Genomic DNA, 18755 nt, shown 5'->3' with positions numbered 1-18755 from the left:
AGTAGAGCTTAATCTCACAACCCTGAGATCATGAGCTGAACCAAAATCAAGAGTTTGATATGTAACCAAATGAGTCATCCAGACTCCCTGAAGAGTTGTAAAAGGAAATCTAAAAGTGCCTCAGGACTGCTGCCACGCCTGGAAGATATTTAGCAATGAACTAGGCTCATCCTATCTTCCTGTTCTGTCATAATTACTATGTAGTTTTCATCCTGGTAAGATGGCAGCTTTACTTTCAGGCATTACATTCTTTCTCAGCCTAGAAAAATGGGAATTCCAAAAGGCAAAGTAAAGCAAAAAGCAAAGTAAAAAATAAATTTGGGAAGAGGAACCCTCTGTGGAATGTCTTAGTAGCCAGAACTTAGTGGCCACTCTTAGAAACAAGGTAGGGAGATGAACTATGAATTAGGTACACATTGCTGCCCTGTACTAACTCTGGGTTTGGCTACTAAAGAAGAAGAATGGAACTGGATAAGAAACCAGTGGATTTTTATCTCTTTGCTAAGTGATTATTTTCTCTTTGACCTTATTAGTGGACCATTTGTGACTTTATTCAACGACTAAAGAAAACACTAATTTAGAAGACATAAGAGTCCAACTGACCAGTAAAAACTAATTGATAAATAATAGGACCTGTTTTGTAATCTTGGGATTCAGTGGTAAACAAGATAGTTAAGATTCCTGACTCTATGCATTTTAAAACTTAGTGAGGAAAATGTTCAGAATGTACAGAAATACAATGATCCTTGCCAAAATGAAAATATAATGTTGAGTATGGATAAATATTATGGAGACCTAATCTAGGTTGAGTGCCTAGAGATGAGACCTAAAAGATGAATAAGAGTTTGTAAGTCTAAGACCTAAGGGAAGGCCTAAGAGAAGAAAGACTACCTATAGATTTGTAGAAGAGGAAAGAAATATGGTACATGGAATACATAGAGAAAATTAGGTGTGCCAGAACATGGAGAATTTAAAAGGAAGAGTCACAACAGACAAGAGGTAGAGAAAGGAGCCAAATTATGATAGGTTTCTTAGGAGATGTTTAGATTTCGGATTCTTAAAATCTGTGAGGAGGGACACCTGGGTGGCTCAGCGGTTGAGCATCTGCCTTTGGCTTAGGTCGTGATCCTGGGGACTCGGGATTGAGTCCCACATCAGGCTCCCTGCATGGAGCCTGCTTCTCCCTCTGTCTGTGTCTCTGCCTCTCTCTGTGTGTGTCTCATGAATAAATAAATAAAATCTTAAAAAAAAAAACAACGAAATAAAGTCTGTGAGGAGGCAACAATACGCGTGATGCATGATTGAATTTTTAACATCATTCTGACTTCTTGTAAAATGTGGAAGAGAGGGAGATAATAGGGCATTTTATTTTTTATAAATGAGAGAATGGAAGCTTAGATTAGTATGGCAGTGGAAAAAGTGGAAAGATTCCAGTGATATTTAGGTAGAAGAGTCTATCTGTCTGGGTCATGGATTGGATGTGAGGGCTAAGAATAAGAAGACTATAGCTTCTGGGTGACAATCAAAGATTGGCAAGAATAACAGGTTGGTAAACTTGATAGACATCATTTAGTCCAATATCAATAATTGACAGACAGGAACTCAAAGCCAGGATGTAAAGAAACTTCCATAATAGTGTTTTTAATAGTTGAATTCAGATGGGTTAATTTGCCAAAATTTATTAAGCACCTTTGATTTTTCAGACCCTGTACTTTTGCACCTGGAAGTGCAGGTAGAAATGATAAAGATTTGGTTTTGGTTCAACCTCTGAGAGTTCAAGCCCAGGATGACTAACTTCAGTCCAAGGTATCTTCCTTGCAACTACATGCATTTATTTCTTCATTTCTCAGCATTTATATGGAGTAATACTTTATGGTACTTTGTTCATCTTTAAATAAGTATACTGAGAAAAATTATTTTACCAATTTGAATCTCATAACTTTCCATAATTGCAGTTAAATCTTACCAACATTTCTCCATACCAACTACACAAATCATCTTTTTAAAAGATATACAATCTTTCTCTAATATTTTGATCTTCCAGTTATATAACTTTATCTCTCTGTTATAGTTTAAAATAGTTAAAAGCACAATTATGTCCAATTTCATTTGTATTTTACATAGTGCTTAAGACAGTATAAATAATTGCGGTTGAGAATTTAATATTTTAGGTTTTAAAATTCCATTAACTTTACTTAGAGAGGAATGTCAGAATTCCACCTTCAAAGTTATTCTGATCTTTGCAATGCTTTATTTGAGAGTTTAAAATTTAAAAATTAAGATCTTTAAATTTTTATGAATTTTTTAAAGCCATATTTTGTTGGATTTTATTTCATATTTTAGTGTTTATTCTGTTTATCTTTCAGGCAATATATTTCATTTGGAAATCAGAGGAAGTTTTCCTTGACAACCATAAAAATAGATAAGAGTTTTTCATCTTAAGGTCATTGTTGCAATCATGATTTTTTTGAGTGTTATGATTGATTTCAGGCCATGTGAAGGTTTATGTGTTTTCAGCATAGGGGTTTTCCTGGAAGTAAGTCTACAGAACCCCTGTCGTATTATTTTACATTAAAATGCTCTATCAGTACATGGGGTTAGTTTTAAAATGTTTTCAGAAACAATAGTGGACACTAAACTCAAATAAATGAGCTGTGGATCAAGAAAGAAATGCAATGTCTTTTATTTTCAAATAAACTAATATTTTCCCCATATTATGTTTCAGGGTACATTTTGAATGATTGACCTTAAATATTACTTACAGCTTGGATTTAAAGGCTTAATCAAAAGTCTTCAACTGTAACATTATACAATGATAGAATTATCTGGCTCTGGAGGTAGTGAGGTTCTATCATTAGATAAATTAATATGATTAAATTATTAGTATAATAAATGTGATAGTACAGAATCCAGGTACATAGTGCTCATTAAAAGTAATGGTGGAAGTAATGATGGTGACAGTAATGGTAGCAGAAGTAGTAATATATAGTATTTATCATTATTATAATCACCTGAGGTGGTATATTCTAGAGGAAGTTCAAATATAGGATAGAAGGCCAGATTGAAAATTTGGAATGTTTCCATACCTAAGATGTATTAATTCTCTAAGATTTATATGTTTAAATTGTGTAAATGAATATTAAGAACTGCTCAGTGAATAGTTTCATCTTCCTAGATTAGTTGACTAGAATTTTAAATAAAGTTAATACATGAAACACTTTAAAACTTGGTATTCTAAACTGAGGAATATTCTTTTCAACTAACATTAATAAATATTATGCACAGAATTAGTATCATAGTCATTGTGTAAGTATAAGATTGTCCCATATTTTAAGGCCTTGCCTATCTTGAGTGGTGCTAGATAAGTGGTTTTTCTGGGTGTTATTTGCTGTTCTGGCAATAGAATTGAATCAACTTTGTCCACTATACAATTCCAGAATGGTGTGTGGAGATGAGGCATTATATACACAAGGCATATATTGATTAGAGTGGGTTGAAATGTCATAACAGAGAGACCTCCATATTCAATGGTTCCAACAAGTTATTTTTTTCCTTCCTGTCATGTAGCTAGAGTGGGATAGGGTATCAATAAGTTACCAAGCACCACCCAATCATTCAGTAAACAGTTTCCTTCCATTTAGTTTTTTCACCATTTCCTAGGGTATTCATTGTATGATAGTCAGAATAGAGTCACCAATACATTTGGGTTTCAGAAAATGTAGAGGGCAAATAAGGGATGTAGGATATATACCCACTTTTTGAGGGAAATAGCCAGAAAATCGCACTCACCACTTTTGCTTATGCTAGAGACTACCTAACCACAAGTAAAGCTGGGAAATGTCGTATAGTTGGGCAGCCGTTCGACCAACCTGGCCATATTACTGTGGGAGGAAAGAAGATTATACTTTGGTGGACCAAACTGTTAGCAGAGGTCAGGCTTGTCCCCCTAGCTGTGTGACAGGATGCTTAAAGATCAACCACAGTTGACTCCCTTTCCGACAATGAACTCTTTCCTTGAAGACCAGAACAACACCTATCAAGTACACTTGTGAGAGATAGCCTTTCAAGGATGCTGAAGGTGGAGATATTGTTCAGAGACTCTTGGTCTCTGATACTGATATTTTAAAAATAAAGTGTCATTTTGCTAAGCCCGAGTTTGCTTTTAGAATCAAGAGGGACACAGATGTCTGCAAATTTTTTTTTTTTTAAGATTTTACTTATTCATTCATGAGAGACACACACACAGAGAGAGAGAGAGAGAGAGAGAGAGAGAGAGAGGCAGACACACAGGCAGAGGGAGAAGCAGGCTCCATGCAGGGAGCCTGATGTGGGACTCGACCCTGGGTCTCCAGGGTCAGGCCCTGGGCCGAAGGTGGTGCCAAACCTCTGGGCCACCTGAGCTGGCCCTGCAAATGTTTTTTATTAAGGATATAGGCTGTTTACATTCTCCCTAAATTGTAATGAAAGTCACTAGTATAAAAGGATGGTGGCCCATCAAGAACTTTGTTTCTCAGTTTCAGCAATGCCTGACTGTGCCCGGACATTGTCAGCTACTAAGGGAACATATACAATAGATGATCTATCTGCCCCTGCTTCTAGGGGCCACCTTGTTGTTAATAAATCCTTTGGAAATTTCTTATTGGGAATTGGGAATATTTATCTCAAAGTGTGATTTGTATGTGGCCTCTTGGCATGGATCTTAATATATATATTATATATGTGATATATATAATTAGATATAAAATTTTTGTTATATAACGAATATGCATTATATATATTTTAAACGTATCATTTGTGTTATAAGTCCTATGTATTTTATTTTATTTTTCTAGAAATATTATTCTGAGAAGAAGAACATAAGTTTTACCCAAAGGGATCCATGAAACAAAACAAAGAAGAACCAAGAAACTTTGAATGAGGAAAAACTGGAAGATCAAGAAACATACACAACTTAAATTCAAATTGAGGCTTCCTTTCTTCTCTTACAGTTAGAATTTGAACTGAACCTTCAGCAACCTCTTGTACTGTTGCAATCTTTTGCAATCTGTTGCAATTCCTTACCTCTTAAGTCTCATAGTATTTTGCTTATTCTGGGACTACTTGATTTAGTCTGCAGAAGAAGCAAAGCTTTTGAGAGCTTCAAAATATTTGAACTCATAGAGATCTTTTATGTGTATGTTCTTTAAAATAATGTGGTACTGGGAAGTTTTAACTTAATTATTCTAAAAATTTAATAGCATAAACTTTTCATATTTTTAATAGCATAACCTTCTTCAAAAAAGCACAATAAGAGGGCTCTGTGCTGGAGATGCTGAAATCAAGAGGATGACATTTTCTATGAAAACCCTTAAAAATCTAGACATGTTCAACAACCATTTGTGGTAAACTTTTATTGTTTGCTTATTCATTAAGGTCTTAACTTGTGCAGTAGATATGTTTCTAAAATAGAAATAAAAAAAACCACAATTAAACAGGAAGAGTGAGTAGACTAGCTGAGAATCTCTGTTTATTAGGAAACTTTGCTTGACTTTTGACTGTAAAATATTTTAAATGGAAAAATAGCATTAACAGGCTCAGAGTTGTAGGGAGGAGTATGGCAGGTGCTTGTTTTGTAGAATGTCCTATAAGACATATGATTTGGGTGTTCACTTTCTGCACTGCACCCTGGTGGCTTCCTATTTTTAGTCTCTTTCCACTATTCTTAGTTCTCTGATAAGGCATTCCTGAAAATAGGGCAAAGTCCTCATTGATCTCACAGCATGAGATTTTCCTTACATGTTGTAGGATCCTGCATGTCTGGCTTCCTGTATTTAAGAGTAGCTTTGGTGGAGATTGACTATCACATTTGTAGGATTATGGAGGAATCTAACTCAGCCCTGGGTACAGTCTAGGACATGGTACATCTATCAGTGCTGGCTCATTGATTTGTGGACTGCCATTAAAATACGAACAGAAAATCCATGAACTAAATGTCAGGGGTAGGGTGAGGGGGTGGGGGTGGGGAGAGACTACTACTATATTAACTCTTTTGTAAGCCAGATTTATACTATGAGAAAATACCCCATAAATATTCCTTTTTTTTTTTTTTTTGGTAGAAATGTTCCAGCCACTCATAGAAAAGCTTCTTAACTATCTTTTCATTTTCCAGCTGATAATGTGATTTGAGATAATTACCTAAAATTTAAACTGTGGATTGTAATAGTTGTGTCTAGATATCTGTTAACTATTGTTGAATGTAACTTTGGTCTTTTAAAGAGTAAAACTTGGGCAGCCCCGGTGGTGCAGCGGTTCAGTGCCGCCTGCAGCCTGGGGTGTGATCCTGGAGATCTGGGATCCAGTCCCAAGTCAGGTTCCCTGCATGGAGCCTGCTTCTCCCTCTGCCTGTGTCCCAGCCATTCTCTCTCTCTCCCTCTCTCTCTCTCTCTCTCAATAAATAAATAAAATCTAAAAAAAAAAAAAAAAAAAGAAAGTTTAAAAAAAATAAGGAGTAAAACTCAATCAATACTGAAAAAGAATTGCCAGACATTATCCGATCCCAGTCTGACTTTTATGAGCATATTATAGTTGGCCGAGTTGTTTTAAAAGTTATTTTTCTTTGTCCCAGTGGTCTATAGAGTTTGAGATGTCTCCCATCAGTGATAAATCCATTTTGACCTTGTGCAAAGTTAAGTGCTAAAGCATAAAATAGAATTCCATATTTCAAAGTCTATACTTTGTTCAACAACACAACAATAAAATATATTGCAAATGATAAACTATATGAAATGAAAGTGTCAATAGTTATCTGGCCATTTTTGTTCCAGTCTAGATGGTACAAAATACAAATATTCATTATTATTGCTGCAAATTCCATTATTTTAGAAGACCTTCAGAAGCCAAGATTGAGGTATAATTTATATTGTGTCTATGTTTATCACTGTTCCAAATCATTTAAAAGAAGCTTTGCTTATACAACCTTAGCTGTAAAATAGGATATTAAAAATTAACACATGTGCTTCATCTTTCTCTTTCTTTAGGACTTAAAACTAAGATCTAACACTATTAGTTGTTCACCGAGTCTCAAACTGTTCCTCAGCAAAGAAACACACTTCTATCAACAATTATTTTCTTTAAATATATTGATTTACTAAGTTCATTTTATTTAAGGATTAAAATTCTACTGCAGATACTAGTAGGGTATAATTTGATTTTTGAGAACATACTTTGTCAGTGTTGCTTGTACAAATTGATCTTGCAGATTTAGAAAACAAGCACAAAAAAGAAGCGTTGAGGGAAACTAAGCATCAACATATCATGTTCCTCTTTATTTTAATACTGTACTTTGAAATCAAGATTTTGTTAAAATGCAAGTATCTTCCTTTTGCTCATAGTAGTGCAGGTAGAGGAAATAAGTTCTATTTTTTTTAAAAAAAACGATTTATTTATTTGAGAGAGACAGCATGCATGAAGAGAGGCAGAGAGAGAGAATCTTCTAGCAGACTCCACACTGAGCATGGAGCCCACTGTAGGGCTGGATGCCATTACCCATGAGATCATGACCTGAGCCAAAACCAAGAGTTGGACACTTCACCAGCTTAACCAACACTTAACCAACCAACTTAGCCACCCAGGCACCCCAATAAGTTCTAGTTTTTTGAAGAGTGATGAGATTATTTTTGTTTAGAAAATACATAAGTTAAAAAATAGCAAATATTCTCTAAAAGCTAATATATCACAAGCTCTTCATAGGGTACTTGTATACATTTTAAACTTTAAGCTTAATAGCTAGAATTGAAACTATGATGGGGGAAGAAGTGGTGGATTTCATTTGAAGGCAAATGGTGTGTGTGAGTGTTTTCTTATAACCCTATGACTTCATTCTGCTAACTACAGGACATAAATTGTCTTGGTGGTCATCATTCATTTTTCACAAGATCCACAATATGTTTTTCATGATTATGCAATGTTATTTTCCTAAACCAATAAATAAGTTTCGATATGCTAATCTGTTTCTACAATTCACATTTAATAAAAGGCTAAAGAGCACAAAAATATTATGAAATGCTTTACCATGTAGAAATGCAAATTAAATGTCAGATTTTAATATTTAAAGTTGCTAAATTTATTCATCTATGTAGGAGCTGGAACTTGCTATACTTTAATAATTAAATTTGATTTAGGACTAGCTGTTACCCTGTTTTTCAATAACATAGTGCAACATTTTTTAAAAGAAGGAAAAGCTTTAGACTTAGGGTTTTTATCACATTTAATTTGAGAAAGGCAAAATACAAGATTTGTTGCCTATATCTTGGAAGACACCTTTGAGTGTCTTTTGTAAAAGAAGAAATGTAGAGCAATTGGGTTTTCAAATTTCCCTTGGAAGCAGAAAAGGAATTCCAGGGCATGATGTTTGTGTTCCTGATACATTTACCCTGTAAAACAGCACATTTCCACACTTACCAATCTGCCTACCTTCCATGCCGCTAAGCAGTGGGAACCTATTCATGGACCAAGGCCAAGAAAATTCACACCACTGGGTCACAGGAAGGAGTTTCTAGGGCAGTGACACATTCTTTCCCTTATATGTCTTCCCTTGATGTGCTTAGTCTTTTCTTCACACTCATATCATTTGCCTTTGGCAAAGGAGAGAAACCCCATTTGGAAAGGGAATTTGTAGACATCAGGACTGGTATCTGTAGATAGTGACAGAGTTTTAGACTTACCGATTTGCTAATGATTTCTTAGCATGAGTTTTCAACTAAGTAGAAAACAGTCTGGGTAGTCTCATGTCTACACAGTCTGACAGCTTCAGCCCACTCTATTATCCCATAATAATTCTGTGGTTCCCCTTTTCTCTCCTCTATAGCAGTAAAGAGTAAATGAACTAAAGGGAGGCTGTGGTTTCTCCCTACCTGAGGACCACACAATAAGCAGGTTACCTACAGTCACGTCCTGCGTCAGTCAGGTATTTCTGCCTGCGAATACAAACCTAAGGTTCTTAATTTGGAACTTCTAAGGAAATAATTCAGTTAAGAATAACAGAAGAGAAACAAAATGAATAAAGTGTTCATAAAATTTAGATTTATGGTTCAATCAAAGATGTATCTTTAATTATAAAGACCTTTAAAAATGAATACATTTTTTTTTTTTTAGTTCAAGTTTATTCACTGGTTATTTCTCCCAGGGTAGTTACATTGTTCGGTGGTTTAGAGAACTAGGTTCTTTCTCACATTATTTTAAAATCCTTTGGGGTTTAATATTTTGTGCTCTCTCCATGTGTACCATTTTCTCCCTATTGATGCTTTTATACCTGGTTATCATCTCTTTGGCTATCACTTGTATACATTTTAGAGAAAACTTGTCATCTCTTTTTGAGTACCTTAAAAACTAGCTTTTGCTATCACTAGCAGGGTTTGTTGCACTTAGTAAAACACTTAATGATTTCTCAATTTTCTCTTTTAAAACCAAGATCTGATGCTACTTCCCCCTTAACTGTTAGATATCCCACTCCCCTTTATTTGGCTGAGATGCCCTTGCACTAATTATTTTGGTTTTCTATTCTTGACTTATTTTCTGGCTCTGTTCCTGGTGGATTGAGTTATTTATATTCCTCTTTTCAGGGCAGTAGTATTTTGATTTACAGGTAGTGCCTCCGGAAGGAGAGAGTTACTTGGGAAACAAAGCAAAATATCTCTTGATGGCACGTTAGGTTTCTTCTGTAAGTTTTTTGGAAATAACTTTATAGTACATCAAAGGATAAGATGACAAAAGTTCTGGGACACCTGGGTGGCTCAGCGGTTGAGTGTCTGCCTTTGGCTCGGGGTGTGATCCCGGTCACGGATCGAGTCCCACATCGGGCTCCCTGCGGAGAGCCTGCTTCTCCCTCTGTCTGTGTCTCTGCCTCTCTCTCTGTCTCTCATGAATAAATAAATAAAAATCTTTTTTAAAAAATGACAAAAGTTCTATCACTGCAAATAACCCATTACATATTATGTGGGGTTTCTTAAATATTTAGAATATCAAGAAGATGAGAATTGTCCTCATTTCCATCAAAATGCAATCTGTTGTTAGGAAAACAGTGTAAGAGACATCTGGTTTTTTGAGTTTATTCCCCACCACTCCCCCTGCCCAGTATGTGTTCTTCTTTTTATGCTTATAGCACTGTAATTTTGCTCTGGGGATCTTTTCTGACCACCTACAAGTGTGAGTGACATTTCGTTCAAGGCCTCCAGCCTCTCCATGTTGCCATCAGGTTTGGAGGGCTTCCTGAGATGCATTGACCCAGTGCTCTTCAAAATTGGTCAGCATAGGGTGATAGGATATCAATAAAAGGATTTCTCTCCCCAGCTCCTATGGGCTCAGAGACCGTGTCAGGATCTTCTTCCTGTACCCATGCTAACTTTCTTTTCTGACCTTTGTTGGTGAGCCACTGCTTCAGATCTGGTCACTACTTGCCTCTTGCATTGAACTCTTCACAGTGTTCCTTATAATCTTATTCTTTTTTTTTTAATTTTTATTTATTTATGATAGTCACAGAGAGAGAGAGAGAGAGAGAGGCCACAGAGAGAGAGAGAGAGGCAGAGACACAGGCAGAGGGAGAAGCAGGCCCCATGCACCGGGAGCCCGACGTGGGACTCGATCCCGGGTCTCCAGGATCGCGCCCTGGGCCAAAGGCGGGCGCTAAACTGCTGCACCACCCAGGGATCCCATAATCTTATTCTTGTTCACAATATGACTGCAGTTCCATTTTCTCTTTGCTCCACAGCTGAAAGTCAAAATTAACTATCAGTGCATCAGCCAAGCTAGCCAATCCTGGAGTCCCTTACTTTTTCAAGATAGCTGATTAGCACAAATTATAGCTGAAAAAGAAGGAGCTAGCCAGTTGGGAGTGAATAGGGGGCATATTAAGGGTTTCAGAAATAACTTAACCTATTGGATGAGTTCCATATGCTGAATCATCTTTTTCCTGTTTTAAAATTCTCTCTGGACACATGCTTCTCTTCTGGCATTATCGACTCTGAAGTAAGAACCACATGGGTCACATAAACCTGGGGAGTATAGCTAATCCATCCTACTCATGGCTATGTTGTGACATTATTAATTAAAGTTTGCTTAATCAACATACTCTTCTGCCAACCTTGGTTTCAATGGAATCTGACACTTACAAATGTACTTCAAAGAAAAGGTATTCCTTGCTTAACTGGTCTACTTGTAATTCTTTGCACACTATCAAAGATAACTTAATCATATTTCAATCAACAGCTATGTCTTTGTTTTCTTTTTTGGTATTACTTATAAATAGATTTTTTTCGTACATTTGATATATTCTATTTCATTAGTGTCAGGTATACAACATAGTGTGATTCAACAACTCTATACATTATGCTATGCTTAAATGTAGGTACCATCTGTCACCATGCAATGTTATCAGAAATCCATTCGCTATATTCCCTGTGCTGTACTTTATATCCCCATGACTTATTATTCCATAACTAAAAGCCTGTATCTCCACTCCCCTTCATCTTTTTTGCCCATCCCCCTCCCCTCATCTTTTGGCAACCATCAGTTTGTTCTCTGTATTTTTAGGTCTGATTCTGCATTTTGTTTATTTGTTTTGTTTTTTAGATTCTACATACACATGAAATCGTATTTATTGCATGGAATATTACACGGTGGAATATTACTCAGGCATAAAAAATACAAGACCTTGCCATTTGTGACAACATGGATGCATCTAGAGGGTATTATGCTGAGTGCAAAAGTCAGTCAGAGAAAGACAAACAGCTGTTTTTGATATACAACGTGTTTTTTTAATGTTTTCTAATCCACTTCATGTCTTTTTCCTTTGCATTAAAAGGATCCTCCAGAGACTCAATTTGTCCACTATTTTGAAAGAGCCCTAGTGGTAGCTTAATTTTTCTTTTCATCTGTCCACTTCCTCCCATTTTCATTCCCTTTGGTTTCTGCTTAGGTTGACACCACCCTCAGCAGTTTTGACCCAGGTGTGGCCATCAGGGCATCAGATTTCTGTTAGCCACAATAATTGATTCAGGGATCGGCAAGTGACAAAAGCCAAGCAAATCATGGTAAATCTGGGAGATTTGGCCAGAGTTTCTAGGGAAAGCAGCACTCTTTTCCAATTGGTATTTGTAAACTAGTAGCTTAGAGCCTTCTGGTCATTATCTTAGCCATGCCATGTGGTAAACCTATGAATTAGGCTCACACACAGAGGAGCAGAGAGGGAAGACCCAGAGGGAGTAGAAACTTAAGGAAATAATTTGAGTTGACATTTCAGCTATGCTTGAAGTAATATCACTCCCCTATCTCCAGTTTTGTAAGTCAATATTTTATTAAGCTATCAGGAAGAGAATATCATTAATGTTATTAGAAAGGCAAACTAAGAAATTGAATGGGTATCACTCTGGCAAAAAATATAGTTTTTTTTTGCTTTTAATTTTTAATGTTGATTGCCTATAGTCATTTTAATTTAATAATCATTACAGCTTTTATAGTCTTTAGTGTTTTAAAATATGTGAAACAGAAAAATACCACAATTGAGGACTACCACCCTGCTCATTCTTCTATCTTCTTTCTTGGGTTATCACCTGTGTGTGAGATATTGACTGTAGCATAGAGTCTCCACCTGTTTATGAAAAAGAGAAGGAATTTAGAGCCAAAAAATATTTCAGATATGTGGGAGGTTCATGAGACCTTGCTCTGTTATGTTGTTTTAATTCATAATTATACATTTATTACTAATGTAAACATATGAGCATACAGCACAGGTATCTTTCACAGTACCATCTATGCATGTCTTAGGTTTATTTACTCATTGTATGATTTTAGACATGTAGTAAAGGTTGTTTGTTCAAATGTGTATCTCCCTTGCCATCTGTGCCTCAGTATCTAATAGTCCAACAAGAGAGGCTCATTCCAGTAGGTTCTGTCTTTTCTAGTCTCCTAGGAAACATGCAAGGATCAGCTATAACACATAAATTCAGGGCACCCCAGGTGGCTCAGCAGTTTAGCACCACCTTCAGCCCAGGGCCTGATCCTGGAAACCCAGGATCGAGTCCCTCTTCAGGCTCCCTGCATGAAGCCTGCTTCTCCTTCTGCCTGTGTCTCCTCTGCCTCTCTCTATCTCTCTCTCTCTCTGTCCCTCATGAAATAATAAATAAAATCTTTAAAAAAACATAAATTCACTAATCTGTCATTAGTATCCTGGCTTGAATTAATATATAAGATTATTTTTTCAACAAGTGTAGAGAGAGCATGGTTTTGAGGAAGAGGTCAACAGACAGGTAAATTTTAAAAGTGACAGAGAGCCAATTTTATTTTAAGCAGCATGAATTTTGCTGAGTTTAGGACAGAACATCTTGAGAAAGGAAGCTGTGAGGGAGTAGGAGAAGAACTGAAATTGGATCTAAAATATTTAAATTCCTGATAGAATCTATCACATACCCATGCATGACCTTGAAAACATATTTAACATTAGGATCTCAGTTTCTTAATTTATAAAATGTAAATAACCATATGTTCACCAGAGTTGTGTTGTGAGACTTAAGTTGGGACAAACTGCAACTGGCATATGTAAGCACTTAGGAATTATCAAGAAAGCAAGCAAGCAAAATGATATATCAGAAAAAGCAAAGCTTGTAGAGCTATGTAAAGTAGAATTTATATCTGTCATCCACTAACTGAGTGACCTTGGATTTGTGCTCCAGTTTTTGGATAATTAAAAATATAATCTTTACTTGAAGGAGTTATTGTAAAGATTAAATGAGGTGCTACACAGTTAGCATCTGATACAGTGTCTACTTCATGTCATCCACTGAAGCTGAGTCAACCTAAGCAGGCCTGTGTGGCTCAGTCAACTAAGTGGCCGACTCTTGATTTTGTCACAGGTTATGATCTCAGGGTCCTGAGACTGGCCCCTGTATAGGCCTCTGCATCAGGCTCTACATTCGGTGGGGAGTCTGCTTCAGAATTCTCTCCCTGACTCTGCCCTTCTTCCACACACACATGCATGCATAAATAAATGAATAGTTTTTTTAAAAATCCCCAAAAACAAAACTGAGTCAATTTAAATTTCACTGGAAACCCAGAGCACTATTGGGTGTTTTTTGGTCAAAAGGTAAATTTCAAAGAACTCTTTCATTAATACTATTAGAATGAAATCATGTAGGAAGTAATCAAATCTGTGTGTCTGTGGCCCCTCTGACATTAATCAGTACACACTGAAATCCACAAAATTGAGTTTATTTGGTTGCCAAGAAACCTGCCGTATACAAGTTGTAACCCCAGACAACTTTTCCATTTCATGTGTTTTCACTCTTGCTTTGTTTAATCTACTGAAAAGTAATGGCAAGACATACAAGACAGAAGTCATTTTTAATAAAAGAATATTCCTTGATTTCTATTTAAGGTAACTCCAAGTTGATACAAAGACTTGTAAATTTATTTGGAATTCCAAGCACATCTGCTCATAGAAAAAATACTAGCCATAGTGATTAGATTTCCCAGTCAGCTGGAAGGAAAAAAATATCAATACAAGCACAAGGTCCCTGAACTGTAGGATTCATGGCACTAGTCTGAGGGCTGCCTTCTGTGGAGAAAAGACTGTTGTCTCTAGAAACAGAATCAGCCAAGCAAAGTAGACGAATGAAGTTTGTATTTGGCCTCTTCACATTGTCCATTCAGCACTCCTCAATGACTATTTGAGCTTTCTTTTCCCAAGACTCACATACTACCTTTTAATAAAACACTTCACACAATTCTACTAAGTTTCCCCCCCTCTCTCTGTCTCTCCCTCTTAAAGCCATCACACTTTAGAACAATTCACCTTGCCTTCATCTGTAATCAAACTCTTGTTCCCTCTGTGTCAGAATTCCCAACTGTGGAGAAGCAAGAAGACTACCTTAATTTGTAGTAAAGTTAATTATCTATGGTTTCATTGGCTAACAGTTCTTTACTTCTTTAGAGGAAAATTATTTTTCTAAATTAACATATAATTAGGAGATAGATACTATATATTAAAATACATATACTTCAGGAAATATAACGAAGTCAAAACAAAAGAAACTGTGTGTCATCTTATGCAGGGCTTCTGCCTAAGGTCATTCAGGTTCAAGGTTGGGGAGATCATAGCAGGTCTGTGTTGGGGGTGAAATCTGTCTTTATTTTCCTGGCCAAGCTTTATTCCTAGATGTTGAGTGGCTTCAGATGAGAGGGAGACACCCTTTGCTAGTTTATAAAAAAGTGTGGCAAGGTCTAGCAGTGGCCCCGTGTGTGGTGTAGGTAAGCTACTTTTTTGGCAAAGCAGAAGCTCTACAGAGTCCAACGCTCTACCGAAGAACATAGCCTTCAAACGCCATTCATGCTTTCTCCAGCTAGTTTCTGTCTCCAGTTTCTGATTTAGGATATTATGTAACATTCTAATTAACTTTTCCCTTTGGAATGGATTCTTGGCAGTACAGTAGTGAGAGAAAACATGATGAGGATCATGTGTGGGTCAGAGTCCATCAATTCTGAGAAAGGGCTGTTTTCTTTGGTGATCCTGTGTACCCTGGTGAGCAGCCTTAGTGCACATCACTTTTTTTGGCCTATTGCCTTAGAATATTTCCCAAACTCTTTTAAGAGATTTACATGATTATTTATAAATTACCCTGCATATACTCTTACCTTATTTACCTCTTCTTTCCTGTCTCTGTTTCTGGCACCCTCTCCTTCTCTTCTCTTGCCATTGTGAACTACTTTCATCTCCTCCAGAAGCCAGGCTTTCTCTTACCTCTGGAGTCTAGATGTTTATACCCTAATTCCCTTTAGTGGGACCCCTTTCCCACAGTACATCATCTGGCTAACTCCTGTTTAGTCTTCAGATTAAATATTACTCTGATAAATTGTCCATATCCTTCATCTGTTATTAACTCTGCTTAACCAATACTGGGTTAGGTGCTACCATCAGATATTAAAGCCTTATTACTTTTAACTACTTGTTATCCTAGAAAGACCGGAAGCTCTGTGAGGAAGGGGCCCAGTCTCTCTTCTCATGGCTGTGTCCGTAACACCTAGCGTATCAGAGATTAACAATGAATTTTTGTTGAGTGACTATTTTCATTCAGGTTGTACCTATACCTTTAGATCTATAAGCCTGTGTAGGAATAAAACTGCCATCTGGATTTGAGGCAATGTACCTAGTCATGATTAGAAAATGCTCTGATTCAGGGCAGCCAGTGTGGCTCAGCGGTTTAGTGCCGCCTTCGGCCCAGGGTGTGATCTTGGAGACCCTGGATCGAGTCCCATGTCGGGCTCCCTGCATGGAGCCTGTTTCTCCCTCTGCCTGTGTCTCTGCCTCTCTCTCTGTCTCTCATGAATAAATAGATAAATAAAACTTAAAAAAAAAAAAAGAAAGAAAATGCTCTGATTCAGTTGTATTAATGAAGGGCTACACATGCTTTCAATCATTCAGTTCTGTATCTTCAAAATCATTTAACATGAAAACCATGTGAAAAGGTAGAAGAGGATTAAGGGTCATTTGGAGGTGGAAGTTGACTTGGGTAGGAAAAGGGAAAAAATATATAAGTCACTTGGAGGATTTGGAGGATTTGGAGGCTATGGAGGGAGTATATGCCCCAATGGTACTGAGGTTTTCAGTCTGCACACAACACTTGGGAGGGAGCTGTTACCAAGACCCTAATGTCTTTCATTCTTTTCTTTCTCTTCTGTTTACAACAGACTTGGAAATAGCAAAAGTGTGTCAACTAAAAGGTAGAAAGCCAGTTTGTGCTATTCAAAGCAAATTTTGAATGCATTATCCTCACAGAAAGCCAGCAATTATAATGAAGATATTTGTAAGATAGAAAGGAATCTCCAAATGTCTGGAAGTCTAATGAGTGTACCTGTTACTCCATATCCTTCTTCCCTATAATCAAAGAGGCCAGAATCAAAGCCTTAAACCCTTTACCTTTATAATCCCATAAATGATCCCCTCAGGAAAGATAAGTCATTCTATCTAATTCATTTATTTTCTTAATCCAAGAAAAGGAGAAATTGTCTGTATAGCTATTCTGAATTGAAAACAATTGATGTTCCCCTCAGATTTAGCAAGAAACATTGAGATTTTACTTACAACCTGAGATTTTTCTTTGTTTAGGAGAGGGCTGGAAAATTGCTAGGCACAACCAGTCAGCTCGTCTACATTCTAGCACAGGCTATTACTCAAGTCTGTGACTCTGACCATGATATTGTGCATCTCCGGTGGGTGCACCCTACTGGTGTTTTGAACAGGGCAGCTACATGGTAATTTCCTATGTCCCCATGGATGCTTTCACACCAGCACTCACTTTCCTGGGGCTTCAGGCAGACGGGGATTTTCTCTCAATACTGAAGTACCTCCTGGGAGAGGAAACAGAATGAAAACAGAATATTACCTGTTTTCTACGGCGACACCAATTTTAAAGCTGTGCTATTTTAAAACAAAGAAACAGACGGAGAAGTTAAAAGGAAATGAATCCTATATTTGCTCTTTGGAAAGCACTTACTGGGTAATTGCTGGGCTCTGAGTGACTTGAGGTGGGAAATGGGACGCAGATTTAATGAGATCCAGCTTAAGGCACCATTTGCGGAGGCCCAGAATGGCAATAGTAGAGGGTTATTTTCCTCCCTTCTGATTGTGTTTGCTTGGCCTCTGCGAAATGACCAGAATTTCTTAGTCTAGTACTATGGGATGCATCCTATCCCATAATAGTAGCTTTGAGGGACATCAGTCTACAAGAGCACACAGGCAAACCAGTGCCAGGGAACTAATGTCCTCCAGGGCTAGAGGTCAGCCTGTTCCATAACAAAGAGGTCAACGAAGATGCCTGTGATGTTCCCCTCAGCTTGGCTAAACTAGGTTTCTCCCAACTATAGCCTCCTGGCCTCCCTTTTCTTAGAGCATTTACTTTAGAAGACTTAAAATTATAAATTCGTTCTCTGCCCCTTTGAAATATATGTAAATCTTCTTCCAGCCTTTTGCCAGGCTGATAATCCAGGAATCTTTCTTGAGGACCTGGGAACCATCTCTTTGAAATATAAACACTGAAAGAGACAACACCCCTCTTTTCCAGTCCCTGTGATAAGTAAGGTAGGAGCTCAGCTATAGTGGAGACCAGTTAGTAAACACAGATGGCTTACTTACAGAGAAAAACATTTGCAAACTCAGAATAACCCATCATGCTGGACAGAGTACACAGATGAACCTTTCTCCTAATTTCCTCTACTTGCTCACCCTAGGACTTAAAAAATTCTCTACTGTTTGCTTTAATGGATTTAAGTTCAGTCTCTTCCTTTATTTCAATAGTCTTGAATAAAGCCTTTACTGCCTATTTAACTGTGTCCAGTGCAATTTTAATCTGATAGGATCTAATGCAAAAAAATGGTGGTGAGGATCTTGCATCATTTAACAAAGTAGGTACGTTAGTTTGCTGGAGCTACCATAACACCATACCATAAAAAATAACAAACTCTCCCAATACAGGAGGCTAGCAATCCAAGATCAAGGTGTCAGCAGGTTGGTGCCTCCCAAGGCCTCCCTTCTAGACTTGCAGATGATCATCACCTCCTCCCCATGTTTTCAATGGTCTTTCTTCTATGCGCAAGCATTCCTGCATGTCTAAATTTCCTCTTCTTATAAGGATACCAGTCAGATTGGATTAGGATGGTTTTATTTTAACTTACTTACCACTTCAAAGGCCCTATCTCCAAATACAGCCACATTTTGAGGTACTGGGGATTGG

At 37.2% G+C, this 18755-nt stretch overlaps 1 long non-coding RNA gene across 1 annotated transcript in view; it reads right to left on the bottom strand.

Annotated features, from left to right (window-relative positions):
- Positions 1 to 12413: 12413 nt before the first annotated feature.
- The window catches only part of LOC125752416 (uncharacterized), a 60648-nt gene continuing 54306 nt past the window's right edge, over positions 12414 to 18755 (bottom strand). The window contains exon 3 of the long non-coding RNA XR_007401903.1: positions 12414 to 12622. This is a non-coding gene — a long non-coding RNA (uncharacterized LOC125752416). The remainder of the gene's footprint in view (positions 12623 to 18755) is intronic.

This window comes from Canis lupus, chromosome 13 (assembly GCF_003254725.2).
Source record: "Canis lupus dingo isolate Sandy chromosome 13, ASM325472v2, whole genome shotgun sequence".
In the NCBI taxonomy this organism is placed as follows: Eukaryota; Metazoa; Chordata; class Mammalia; order Carnivora; family Canidae; genus Canis; species Canis lupus.
This window is presented reverse-complemented; position numbering and strand designations above follow the sequence as displayed.